The sequence below is a fragment of the Talpa occidentalis genome, unplaced genomic scaffold (assembly GCF_014898055.3).
Source record: "Talpa occidentalis isolate TD23 unplaced genomic scaffold, MPIMG_talOcc4v2.1 talOcc4.2, whole genome shotgun sequence".
In the NCBI taxonomy this organism is placed as follows: Eukaryota; Metazoa; Chordata; class Mammalia; order Eulipotyphla; family Talpidae; genus Talpa; species Talpa occidentalis.
This window is the reverse complement of record NW_023602073.1, coordinates 24,596,853-24,610,729: the sequence shown is the minus strand read 5'-3', so window position 1 is coordinate 24,610,729 and position 13,877 is coordinate 24,596,853. Positions and strand designations below refer to the sequence as shown.

General features: G+C 48.0%; 4 non-coding genes across 4 annotated transcripts; 1 reads left to right on the top strand and 3 right to left on the bottom strand.

Moving 5' to 3' along the window:
• Nucleotides 1-755: 755 nt before the first annotated feature.
• Nucleotides 756-862, bottom strand: LOC119253686 (U6 spliceosomal RNA). Its single transcript, XR_005127199.1, has one exon. It is a non-coding gene; the product is annotated as a U6 spliceosomal RNA (small nuclear RNA).
• An 8,407-nt stretch (nt 863-9,269) lies between these two features.
• On the top strand, nt 9,270-9,343 carry TRNAI-AAU (transfer RNA isoleucine (anticodon AAU)). The gene has a single exon. It is a non-coding gene; the product is annotated as a tRNA-Ile (tRNA).
• Nucleotides 9,344-9,682: 339 nt separating this feature from the next.
• On the bottom strand, nt 9,683-9,755 carry TRNAR-ACG (transfer RNA arginine (anticodon ACG)). The gene has a single exon. It is a non-coding gene; the product is annotated as a tRNA-Arg (tRNA).
• Nucleotides 9,756-10,870: 1,115 nt separating this feature from the next.
• On the bottom strand, nt 10,871-10,952 carry TRNAS-CGA (transfer RNA serine (anticodon CGA)). Its single transcript has one exon. It is a non-coding gene; the product is annotated as a tRNA-Ser (tRNA).
• Between the last annotated feature and the right edge of the window lie 2,925 nt (nt 10,953-13,877).

Below are 13,877 nucleotides of genomic sequence, written 5' to 3'. Positions count from 1 at the left end.
CCTCCCTGGTGGCGCAGTGGGTTGAGTGCAGCTCTGTGAAGGTGTCTGCAGCCTCTGCCGTGCCGGTTTGATTCCCAGCTGGGGAGATTCCCACATGGCGTGGCAGACCTTTCCTGCCTTGCCTGCTGCTCCCCTCAGCAGTCCGTCTGCCTTTTCTGCTCTCTGCTCTATCTCTGGTGAATTCTCTCACCCTCCCACACATCTGGCCTGTATCCTAGTTCTTGTAAAAATAAATTTAAAAAAAAAACTTCCTGCTTACTGCAATGTCTTAACAATCATTTAAATTTCTGTTATTTTTTGTTCTTATTTTTATTCTTTTTTAATTTTAATTTTTTTATATTTCTACATCATTTTTCATTTTTAAACAGTATTTACTTCCCCCCACCCCCTCAGGTGTAGTCTCCATAGAATTTCCTTCACCAACACACCCGTGCACCATCACCACAGTGCCCTGTGCCTCCTCCCTCCCTCCCTCCCTCTCATCCCTCTCCCTCCTCCTCCCCTGCAGGATGTCTCTGTTTTTGCTTTGTTGTGTTTTGTACTGTTATTATTTTTTTTACACTGATATCCTATTTGGTTCCCCTATATTCCTGCTATAAATAAAACCATCTGATATTTTTCTTTTTCCTTCTGGCTTATTTCACTGAGCATAATTCCTTTTAGCTCCATTCACGTTGCTGCAAATGCCATGAGTTTATGTTTTTTGATTGCTGAATAATATTCCACTGTGTATATATACCACATCTTCCTGATCCACAAATATGGAATGCTTCATGAATTTGCATGTCATCCTTGCACAGGGGCCATGCTAATCTTCTCTGTATCATTCCAATTTTAGTATATGTGCTGCCGAAGCAAGCACTGTATTTAAATTTCATTATAAATTACTTTCCCCTATTTTCCTTCTTTAAAGTTTCCAGTATGAAAATCTGGTAATTTCAAAATGTATATTTGGACAAACCATTCATCACTTTCCATTTAAAGGTTTCTCTCAGCAGGCACTCTGATGTTTAGGATGATTTGAGGTCTGGTTAAACACACTGCCACTTTTGGTTAAACTTCTGGTTAAACACACTGAAGTCACAAAATTGACTTCAGGCCTCCCTGGTGGCACAAGGGGTTAAGATGCAACCTATGAGCTATCTGCAGTCTCTGCAGCAGGAGTTCCATCCTGGTCAGCCAGGGAGCTACCCACATGGCAGCAGCAGACCTCTGCTGACTTGCCAGCTGCTCCCCTTAGCAGTGTATTTCAGTCAATCTGCCTGTTCTGCTCCCCACTCTGTCTCTGCTGAATCCTCTTACCCCCTACACCTCTAGCCTGTACCCCAGTTCTTATATGCATATATAAATAAATCTTTTAAAAAAATTGACAAGTGCGGGAGGGTGAGAAGACTCACCGGAGACAGAGCCGGGAATAGAACAGGCAGACAGACTGAAAGCACGAGCGGTCTGCCGCACCATGTGGGTATCTCCCTGGCAGGCCTGTAATCGAACCTGAGCTGCAGAGGCTGTGGACAGCTTCCTGAGCTCAACCATCTGCGCCACTGGGGAGGCCAAGACTTGACAATTTTAACATTTCTCCTTGATGTGAATTCTTTGATGTAGAGTAAGACTTGACTTCTGGTTAAAGGCTTTTCCACATTCTTCACATTTGTAAGATTTCTCCCTGATAAGAGCACAATCAGGAGCCAGGAAATCTGAGATAAACTGAATCAGAGATAAAGCTGACAACAGTAAACAATTCCTGCAGAACCCCCTCAGGCAGAAGAGACCCCCTCATGTACACCAAAAATTCCAGCAGTTCCCTAACCCTTTTAAGATTGATGCTTCCATTTTGGGGTGAGAATGTTAGCCTGCAGGGGGTTGACATCTGGACCACATCCACCACAGGCCAGCATTTAAGGTAAAATCCCCACAACAGGACCCCAACCAGACTGCTGACTCCTGTACCCTATCACCACTCCCTCCCTCTCTTCTCCCCTTGTTGTTCCAGTCTCTTCCCCACCCCCACTCAGGGCCTTCCTTTCAGGTCTAGGTGATGCACTCCTGTAGCTGAACGGGAGCCCTTAGCTTCACTCGGGTTTTTGTTTGGAGCCAGAATCGCAGGGACGCCTGTTAGATTCTGCTGTTACCCCCAGCCGTTAAGGCCCCCTTTGGTCTCCCCTTCGGTCTCCACCTGCTTCAACTCCCCACATGGGTAAACACCCCATCACTACCACATCCATTGCCCCCCCCACCCAACCTTGCTCCTCTTTGGGGTGCCTCCTCCACAGCATCTCCACAACTGGATTAAAACCAGTTATAAAGTGCACAGGTCTCATCCAGCTCTCCACCCAAATCTGGCCTGTTTGCAAACTAGACAGTAACAACGGATGGCCTGAATTTGGCACTCTTGACCCTGACATTTTACAAGATTTACGTAATTTCCTCCATCGAAATGAGGTTTCCTGCGTGCAGTCCTTCTTTGCCCTTCTCTTCATCAAACCCACTGGCCTCATCAGATCCTTCTTGCAGAAACCCCCATTAATCTTCAGATCAGACCCTCCCTCCCCTGGTCCAACTGTAACAGGGTGGTCCCCAGGAAAGGTGAAGGTTCCGGGTTTCTGCCCCACCCAAGGGAGGGTGGAGCTGAGCAGGGAGAGAAGAAGCTGCAGAGGAGACTGAATAAGGGAGGAAGCAGGCTGGAGCCAGAAGGAGACCCGGAGGAGGCACGTGGGACGTGTGAAGAAACTACAGTTGCTTCTTGGTCTTGGACTGGTTGGAACAGACGTGGGTGAGAGATCTGTGGGGAGGTTAACAGTGGCAGCTTTTATCTTGATTTTAATTTTGCTATTTTCCTCCCAGACTTGTCTGGTCCCTTCTGCCCTTTCCTATGGGTCCCCACTGGAAGGTACTTTAGACTTGGGGCAGCTTTTGGGCCTTGCTCTGGGCCAATCCTGTTAGGGCAGACTTTTACCCACAAGGGATGGGTGACCTTGGGTGCTTGATTTAGAAACTATATTCTTTGTCTTTTCTGTATTACACACTAATTGTATTAAAGTTCCTTTCCATTGAAGGTCTTATGTGTTTTCTTGATGCGGCAGATGACAGAACCTATTTTGAGTGGGCAGGTTTGGGGTTACTGGGGTGTCCCTCTCCCTGCCCTGTAACATGAAGACCCCAGTGCAGGAGGAGACCTCTGAAGAAGCCCAGAGGTGAGGCAGACTTCCCTGTTTATTTTCTCTACGGACAAGCCTCAGGTGACCCTAGAAGTGACAAAAAGATCACCTTCTTGGTAAGTGGCCGCTTACTCTGCCTGCTCCAGTTCTTTGGACTGGCCAACTGCCCCCCTCACTGGTACACTTTAGTCTTGTTCACTTTCTCATAAGTATGCGCCCTCCTTGGCCCTGCTCTTGGATCCCACCCAAGCCCTGGAACTGCTCAGAGATCTCTTGCTCCAAGGAACCTTCTGCCATTTCAGTCCCACCCAGATTTAACTCTACTCCTTTGCCTCCTACTTTTACTTTCTCCATAAACCCTCTGATCCCCAGCCCCCTCCCCACCAGGATTCGAATTCCAGGTTGTGGCACAAGGAGGCAGGAGACAGCCCCTCAAGTGAGCTCAGTGGAATGACTCACTCCCTACAGTCTTCCTCACTTTTGATGCAGGTCCGCCATCCAGTCCAGCATGTCTTCCCTCTGGGCCCTAAGGGACTCAAGCGGCACCCCGCAGCCTCCCGAGGGTCAGAAAACTTCCCACTTTTAGCAAAACTCCAGCAACCAGGATCTTCCTGGTGGGGACCAGCAAGCCTCCTCGGCCCTGATTTTCCACCCTCCTGGAGGTGGAAACTGTTGTCATTGCAATCATTTTCCTAGAAACCTGCTTCTTCAATAAGGCCCTGTTCTTCCTCCACCACCAATGGACCCACCGGCCACAAAGTGCTCCCTCCCAGACTCGGGGTCCCACCTCCGCCCCTTCTCAGCACTGTAGCTAGATGCAGTGAGGATGACGCTGTCCCTTTCCCCTTTTTTTCACCTCTTTAGAGTCTGGCATGATGAGAGCACACACAGGCCCTTTGAAAAACCGGCACAGCCAGGAAACAGGGACCCTGAGATAAGCCAAAGCAGAGATAAGCCAACTCTGATCTCCCTCCTAATAGCCAAAAAATTCTGGCAGTAGCTTGACCCTATAAAGACCCGCTCTCCCATTGTGGGTGCAACTCTTGGCCTGCAGAGAGTCATCCCTCACCACTTTCAATAAAGGCTGCTTCAGTCTGATATTCTTGGCTTCCTTTTTTTTCTAACAAAATTCAGTTGTGTTTTTATACCCTAATAATAAAGAACTATTAGAAAACTATTCCATGTACAATTGCATCAAAAGAACAAAAGACTGGGAATACAATTAAACAAGGAGAAAAACTGTACAATGGAAAACTATAAATCCTGTTGAGAAAATAAAAAATTGGAGGGGGGGGGAAGGAGAACAAGAATAGAGAGACTGGAAAGGAGGTGCCCCAAGACCAGAACCTGACTCACAAGGAGGTAGGTGTAGAGGGAAATAACATGACCCTTGCCCAGCTGTAGAGGTTGTGACCCTGAGGCACCAGGGCCTTCTCACATGAGACCCATCAGGATGAGATGCTCTAGGGAGTGGAGCACAGATCTGAGGTAAAGATAGAGAGAGTGGGCCCACCGTGGAATCTCCATTCCTCACCCTGGAATCTGTGGTCCCTTCCTGGTTTTGCACAGTTGTCCAAAATTGGCAAAAATCTAATAATCTGACCACTTGCAAAGATGAGGCCCTCCCACCAAAAGAAGAGGACAAAACCTCACGCTGCCCCCACTAAAGGGCAGCTCTTCCTGCCCGCTTGCATCTATGCAAGTGTCTTGTACTGCCCTATCCCTTTTCTAATAAACCTGCCCTTTAAAATCACTACCATCTCTGCCTCGTGGAGAAACTCACCGCGGGCCCCAGAAACGCCAGCTCTGGCGAAACCTTTCCCAGCGTGAACCTAAGGACCCCGCACTCTCCAAAAACTACATGGGGGGAGGGGGGCGGAGGAAGAAAAATAAAATACTGTTGGCCAAAACCAAAACCACAAGTGAATGGAAAGAGCCTGTGCTCAAATCAGAACAACCAGTGTTGCTGAAAGCGCAGACTTGCCAAAGGAAAGTACAGATCCAGTGCCATCCTGATTGAGGCTCCGATGCATTTTTTCACAGAAACTCTTCACCATACTGAAATGGGGGTAGAGGGGGCGTGAAGGACCAGGAAGAGCAGCAACACTCTGGAAAGGGAAGCTGGAGACATCTTGATCCTAGATGTCAAACCGGTAACTGGACACAAAGTCTCAACTAGAGTTAGTTTTTAGGTAACTGAACTGAGGACATGAGCCCATCGCGCAGCCACACAGATCTGAAGATCTGATTCTGTGAGAAAACTGGCAACACTGGCCCGGGAATCCAGTTCCCGCAGGGAGAAGAGCGAGGTTCTGCGGTGCAGAGGCCACTACCCTGCAGAGGGTGGGGGGGGCATCTGTTCCCCCTTGCACCGACCTACACAGACGCTGAAGGCAAGGAGGGGTCCAATCTCCCCCTTTCTTTCTTTCTTTCTTTCTTTTTTTTTTTGATATTTAAAGAGCAGGTTTATTAGAAAAGGGATAGGATAGTAAAAGACACTTGCATAGACATAAGCGGGCAGGAAGAGCTGCCCCACAAGGGATAGGTTTGCTAAGAGAGGCCTGCATGGTTGCAGGCAGTCGGCCTTGAGGAGAGCTGCCTCCGCTGAGGGAGGTCAGTGAGGAGAAGCCCCAGCATGTACAGGTCATGGGCAGGCAGGAGGCTGCTGCCCCATGGAGGGAAAGAGTTGGTGAAAAGAGGCACCTGTGTGGGCAGTGGCACAGGTGGGCAGTGGAAGTGCTGCCCAATCTCCCCCTTTCTAAAGGGAGCACACAGTGACGTTGCTTTTGGAGTCAGTGGGTTTGGAGTGCGGGGGCCTTTGGGTTCACTCTTGGGGGAGGCAGAGGCTGAGCGCCCCATGGTCCACAGTGGGGTGCAGACACGGGCCTTCCCTTCAGCCGGTGCCCCATGGCGCAGGACCCAGTGCCTGGGATGCCTTCACCCTCCAGCCTGCTAGACCAGGGTTGGGGGCTGGTGTCAGTTCCAGAAAATGTTACAACATGTTTCCCAAACTCTAGGATGAAACCACTGCGGTAAAACACATAGACCAATGGACCAGAACAGAGCCTGGAGGACCTGCTGCTTGGCACCAAGGCAACAGGGGCAGAGCGTGCAGGACGTACAGGAGGGATGGGGGGGGCGGGGTGTCAAGTTCATGTCGTTTTTTGGAGTCAGTGGGTTTGGAGTTCTGGGTCCTTGGGTTCACTGTGGGAAACGTTTCACCAGAGCTTCCCTTTCAGTGGCACATGGCAGGTTTCCCAGGCGAGTTTCTCCACGAGAAAGAGACGTTAGTTATATTTAAAGAGCAGGTTTATTAGGGAACGGGACGGAGGAATAAAGGAAACTTGCGTAGACACCAACGGGCAGGAAGAACTGCCTGGAGTGGGACAGGTTTGCTGAGAGACGCCTGCATGGTTGCAGGTGGGTGGCCTTCAGGAGAGCGGCCTCCACTGAGGGAGGTCAGTGAAGAGAAGTCTGGGCAGGTACAGGTCACAGGCTGGCAGGAGGCTGCTGCCCTGCAGAGGAGAGCATTGGTGAAAAGAAGCACCTGCATAGTCACAGGTGGGCAGTGGAATTGCTGCCCTAGCCAGGTCAGAGACTGCACTGATACAGTCCTCTTCTGTTTGGGAGGGGCTCATTCCTTGTGAGCCTTTGTAATTTCTGATTGGAGATTCCACCATGGGCTCAATCTCCATATCTTTACCTAAAAGGGTCAGGTTTGCTGAGAGAGGCCTGCTTATGGCAGCAGGCGGCCTTGAGGGGAGCTGCCTCCGCTGAGGGTGGCACAGCGGAGGTCACGGGCGGCATGGCACAGGTCACGGGCAGGCAGGAGGCTGCTGCCCTGCAGAGGGAGAGAGCTGGTGAAAGTAAGCACCTGCATAGTCACAGGTGGACAGAGGGAGTGCTGCCAGCCCCAGAAAATGTTACATGTTCCCCAAACTCTGGGATGAACCCACGGCGGTAGAACACACAGACCAACGGATGGGAACGGAGCCCGGATGACCCACACCAGGGGCCACCGCTTGGCACAAAGGCAACAGGGGCAGAGCGCGCAGGACGCGCCCTTTAATCAGCGCAGGCGGGATGCAGAGGGGGGTCACCTCAAGAATGAACCCCGAGCCCTCTATTCCTCCAGGCCCAATAATGAACCAAAAAAGTCACTCCGTTTTCCACACGCAGCCCTTCCCGCACCGGGTCCTCCGGCGGGACCCCAGTAGTCAGTCTCCCGCAGGGAGATGTTCTCACCTGCCTCTCACCTTTGGCTCGCCTCCTTCTCTCGTGCCCCAGGAGGTCCCTAGATCAAAGCGCACATGGGTCTTCTGGAGACTGGGGTCCCAGGAGAACAAACTTCACTCCGCGTCCCGGGGATGCGCTGGCCCGGGAGCTGGGCGGCGGGGCTGAGTGCGCTTGCGTGGTGAGAGGGCCCGCTCAGGTGCCAGGTAGGAAGGGGGCGGGGGACTCACCTGAACGCCCAAACGGTGGCCACGTCCACAGTCCCGCCTGCTACCGCGTGACACTTTGGAAATTCAAACTGGAAAAGAAGGCAAATGTCCCATGTCTTCTCCAAACAAGGTGCCACGGAAAATTTCAGGAAGTCGTTAAAATGGCAAAATGTATCTATATCTGTATTTCAAAACTTGGTGAGAAATTTTTAGCAGCGACCACAGATGACTAGAAACCAGTCCCTCCCCTGATAATGATAGAACAGGTGTGCAGACGACGCCTTCGGGTGCTTTTTGCCCCCTCCCCCCAAAAGCGCACTCTCATCTCCCCTTTCGCCGCAATACCTGTCCTCGCCACCAGGAGGCGCGCTGCGCCTTTTCTCTGCACCTTGTCCATCGTGGTCCTTTCTGTGTTCTGAACCCTCATTTTTTTTTAATAATAAATTTTATTTTTATATTCCCCATACAATTGCTACCCCCCATTCTGACCCCAATCCCTCCCCTCCCGTCCCCCACCCCCCCAAAAGTGTCTCTGGTCTGAACCCTCATTTTTAACCCTCACTTAACATATACCCTGTAATTGCTACACTTCATGTTATGTGTATACTGTAATTTATCGAACCATCCCCTGAGGTTTTCATTTAGAGTGTTTCCAATGATTTGTTACCAGAAAGAAAGTGCTAGTAAACATTTTTACACATAAAGAATTTTATCTGTAGGAGCCTCTCTGGTGGAGTAAGGGGTTAATTCTCAGCTCTGTGAAGCAATCAGCAGCCATTGCAGCACGAGTTCAATCCCCGGCCAGGGGGCTACGCACATGGTGCAGCAGACCTCCCTTCTCTCTCCGATGCTCCCCTCAAGCAGTGTGTTTCAGTCAGTTTGCCTGTTCTGTTCCCCACTCAGTCTCTGGTGAATCCTTGGACATTGCTTTCAACTTTCCTTCACCTGATAAAACCAATAGCCTCACCAAGGAGCAAGGGGAATCTCTCACTTTTTCTGGCGTCACCACCACAAAGGATGCTTGGACCCTTGGATTTGCAAGAAGCAATTTGAGTGACACAGACAGGGCAGTTGGGTGAAAATTGAAATACTTAGCCAGGCAGCAGCAGCATCTCATCCTTCTGCAAATCACCGCGGTCTTTTTCTACCATCCTTAAAATACACACCAGATATACTCTGGGAACCTGGGACTGTCGGCTGGCCCGGCTCCCACAGTGGGTATCCTTGTTTGCGCTTCTCCCGAGATCTCCTGGAAAGCTCCACTCCCCTTCCTTCTTTTCGGTCATGGGAACCAACTTGAAAATACTAGGTTCTTAAGTTCGCGCGGTTAAAGAGAAGTTTGCAAGTTGCAATTTAGTTTGCAAGTTGCAATTTTCAGATAAGCTTCTACAAAGGGTAGGCTCTCTTCACTCGTGACTGAAAATCGCACTACTCTGCAATCTCTGCACACTAGACTCAGCCTCTGCACACGAAGGGCAGCGCGAATTTTCTAGGCTAAATTCCGAAGATTGCAAACGTGTGGGCTCCTCATTGAAGTTTATAGATATGGTTTAAAACTTTCATTTACAAGAAATCGTGAAAGCAGTGGGAATTCCCTTGACTTTTATTTAGGTAAACTTTACGATGTCAATACACTTAGGATTTTCTGGAGGACAAACCTTTAGGGAGTGGCTGGTTAGCTCAGTTGGTTAGAGCGTGGTGCTAATAACACCAAGGTCGCGGGTTCGATCCCCGTACGGGCCATTAGCGACCGACTTTTGGCCACCAAAAAGCTACCTACAACTCCTCCCAATTTCCCCTGTTCGGCACGAAAACCTCTTATGATTAAAAAAAAGAAACAAACTGTCCTTTGTCCTTTTTCAATCCACTTCTTTTCTCAAGTTGAGAAAGAGGTGAAAGGAAGAAGAAAATGATACAGGACCGCTCCTGTGATGCTTCTGAAGTCTTTTAGACTCATCTGCCAGGGAAGAGCACCATAGACCGTGAAGAATCAGTTTAAGAAGAATATATTGGAAGGGGGTTAAGGACACCTCATTCTCTTTTTGAAAAAAGAAAGTCGAGAGAGTGTTTGAGAAAAATAGCCGAGCCAGCCAGGAGTCGAACCTAGAATCTTCTGATCCGTAGTCAGACGCGTTATCCATTGCGCCACTGGCCCATACCTGTATGGTGGATTTCAGAATTACTATTTTCAGTAATCTTCACGGTTTCTACCACGTCAAGAGAGGACTGATTTTTGTTGTTGTTGTTTAGATAGAGATTAGAACCCAAACCTGCACTGATTCTGGAATGTATTTTGTTTGCATAATGTGCATTTACAGAAAACATTTTCATTCAAAACAATATTCCTTCTTCACTTATTCTCAGACTTTCTGTGCATTCAAAATTTGGTACTTTATAGCTTGCTTTTTTGCTTGAACCAATATCTGTTACTTGAATAAATCTCCACAGACTCGGTTAAGTGTACTTCACTCAATTTCAGGACTTCTCTTCCTTTCTTACCCAGTTTATAAAAGTATCTAGTTTTGAACTCTTCCTGTTTGGATTAGTTTTAGACCATTCATCTGTCCCCAAAAAAGCAAGAAACACGAAACGCCATAGGAAGAAGAATCCGATAGATTTTGCACTTTAAGAATCGAACTTGATAAAGAAAATTACAAAACTTCATTAACTAACAAATATAAGATTGGCTTAAATTTTACTTAGCTGGGCAAAGTCGGCAAAATATCGGAAAGTACAAACGTATTGATTTAAAAACAGGCTCAGTACGTCAAGAGGGAGGCGAGGTTTTGCATGGGCTTGAAAAAGCCAAGTCAGAAGTCAAAATACATCATCTCTGTGCCTGGATTTCCTCGCTAGTAGTAAAGTATTAATCTAGAACCTCTGGGGTCTGAACAAACCCTAAAGTGAGTGCTTTCAAGATGCTGCCGGTTCTCTATAAGCAGAGAAGGAAACTATTCCCAAGATCGCCAACGTCTCCTCTGCTCCCGTTGCTGCTGTGATCAGACATGCTTATCAGATGTCGCAAATTCATCTCAACGAGGCCAATATTTGGAGCGTGCTGAGCTTTAAATCCAGAGCTCCACGTGCACAGCGGCAGCTTGGACTCAAAAATGTCCCAGACTTGCAAACAATGAAAGGTTTTACACCCCAAACCTCCGAGGTATAAATTGGGACCGTGGCCTTAGGGATTTCTCTTGTGTACCGGTTTGGGTAGCAGTAAATTTTGAGGAAACTTCGGACGGGGGGACCAAATCCAGAAAAAAGCGGCAACGCTGTGAGCAGGATTTGAACCTGCGCGGGGAGACCCCATTGGATTTCGAGTCCAACGCCTTAACCACTCGGCCATCACAGCACCGTGGGCTCATTTCCTCTCATTAGGTTAAAAACAAGTTCCCGGGGCCTCCTTGCTGGCGCAGGGTTTGGGATGCAACCTATGAAGCAATTGCAGCCTCTGCAGTACGAGTTTGATTCCTGGCCAGCCAAGGCGCAACCCACATGGCGCAGCAGACTTCTCCTGACTTGCCCGCTGCTCCCCTCAGCAGTGTACTTTGGTCAATCTGCCTGTTCTGTTCCCCACTCTGTCTCTGGTGGATCCTCTCCACCCCGCCCCCCACTCTGGCCTGTACCCCAGCTTTTGTATCCATAAATAAAATAAATCTTTAAAAAAAAAAAGCAATTTCTGGTTGTTTGCTGTGTTGTGTACAGAGATGGGAGCAGTGATCCTTAAGAACTTTCTCCAACCCAAGGCTTGACTATTTCAGTTTTTCAGCTATTTGGGAAAGAAATCTTGCTGACATTCTTGATTTCACTTATTTTCTCCTTTCATATATGTCAGGGAATTACTACCTTCGCAACTATCTAGATCTGAAAAACATCTCAGAGCTACCACTCTGGTCCAAGATACTTTCCTCTGGAAGGTGAAATCTTGCAAACATCTCTTAATAGGTTTCCCTTCTTCCATGCTTTCCAGTCCCACAGACTATTTCATGAAAAGCAATTAGAGAGCTCTTTGGACTAAAACACTTTATGGCACAACTTTGCTCAAAACTCAACAGCATCTCCTCATTTCATAGAGTAAAGCCAAAGTTGTTGGGCCTCCACGGTGGCCCCAACTCTCATTTCTCTATGGGGTGGTCCCTGGTCTGCACCCCTTCTTACTCATTATGCTGCAGTTACATTGCCTTTCTTGTTCTTCCTCCTATATATTGGGCATGTTGCACTGATGGTCTGCTCTTTTGGGAATACTCTTGTTTTGAGATTGAACAACACACCCTCTGTCTACACCAGGTCTTTTCTCAAATAGCACCTTATTGGTGAAACACGATGTGAGCCTTATCTCTCAAACTAGGAACTCCCAGCACCCCAATGCTTCTCCTCCCCAATCTTGGCTGTATTTTTCCCCCTATCAGCTATGATCATGCAGCATAACAGAGAACTAACTTGTTTATTACATGTATTGTCTGCCTTCTAGATGACAATGCAAACCCCATCAGGGCAGGGGTGTGTTTGTGTGTGTGTGCGTGCTACTGCATTTCTACTACTTAGAAAAATGTGTGGCACATGGGTAACAATTAATATTTGTTTTAGAAATGCACAAAATAGATTTTAAAATCCCATATTTTTTTAATGAGGAAATGAGATCTAGACAGATTACTGCACTCCTCTGAGACTGATAGAGATTTTTCCATTCTTCCAGAGAGATGCCTGAAGGTGGGGGAACGGAGATCTGGGAATAGATGGATGGGGAGGTGATGATGGCTGAACTGGGGGTGAGGTGAGCAACAGGGAAGTGGATTGGCTCTCACTCCCAAATCAGGGTTCCCTCACAAGAACTCTCTATCTAACTAGAACTTTTCTGACACCTGCTTTCAAGGGCAACAATCTGTATAGTGGTTTGTTTTTTTTTTTAGGGAATATTGTCTTGATTATCATGATCATCATTCATACTCATTCCCTTCAATGAAAAAAATCAGCCTTCCTTTTGTCCTGAAGTATTCATGTCCCAATTTGCTCCAGGGGGAAATGCCAATAACAAACCTGTTGGTGAAAGTAATCTCTGGTTTCCATCCATGTCCTCAGGGTCTCCAAGTCTGACTGTCTCTGCCTCTCCCAACACAGGCAAAATCACTTTCATTTTCCATGCTCAGCTTCACCCCCTTAAAATCTGTGTCTTTCCACAACCCATCCTTCTAGAAGATGGCAACAATGAGGAAGACTTTAACCTAAGCCACTCAAGAGTAAATACTAGCTCCCAAGTTTATAGCTGGTGTGTGTGATCTTGAGCAAGCCATTTCATCTTCCCATTCCTCAGCCTCTGTAAAACAAATGATGACTGTCAGCAGGAACAGCTGCTACCTTTTAGACTTGCTTTCTGAGTTTATACATGAAAAATGAATATTTGCTTGCTTTAATAGCTGCCGGTGTATGGTTGCTATGACTATTACTCTGGTTATTTCTTGCACATTACTGGTTTCAATAACATGACATGTGAAGGGGAACAGAATACAGCACCGCAAAATATGCCACGTGGGCATAAGGATGAATCTGCAGGTAATTGAGAAAAAGCAAGAACTGGAAAGGCCTAAAAAGGACATGAATTTCCTCCATCTCTGCTGACAGAAGGAGAACAAGCCCTAACTAGAGGAACCTTTATCTTCCTTAGATTCCCCATATATTTACCTGCTCACAATTACGGCCACTAGAAGCCCAGCCCCTCTTTTCTTTGCCTAGTGACTTCTCTATAATTTATCACTCCTTTGTAAAAACGGCATAAAAAAGCTTTTTGGTGCAGCGGGTTGAGCGCCGCGCTGTGAAGCTGTCCGCAGCCTCTACAGCGCGGGTTGGATTCCTGCCGGCCAGGGAAATTCCCACATGGCGTGGCAGACCTCTGCTATCTCGCCCGCTGCTCCCCTCAGCAGTGTCTTCTGTCCGTCTGTTTGTTCTGTTCCCCGCTCTGTTTCTGGTGATTGCTGTCACCTTTCAGCGCCTCTGGCCTGTACCCTAGTTCTTGTATAAATAAATAAATATTTAAAAAAAAAAAAAAAAGCTTTTGAGGGCCTCCCTGGTGGTGCAAGGGGTTAAGACGCAAACTATGAAGCTATCCGCAGCCACTGCAGCATGAGTTCTATCCCCAGCCAGAGCTACGCGCATGGCACAGCAGACCTCTCCTGACTCACCTGTTGCTCCCCCAGCAGTGTATTTCAGTCAGTCTGCCTGTTCTGTTCCCCACTCTGTCTCTGGTGAATCCTCTCACCCCCCACACCTCTGGCCTGCACCC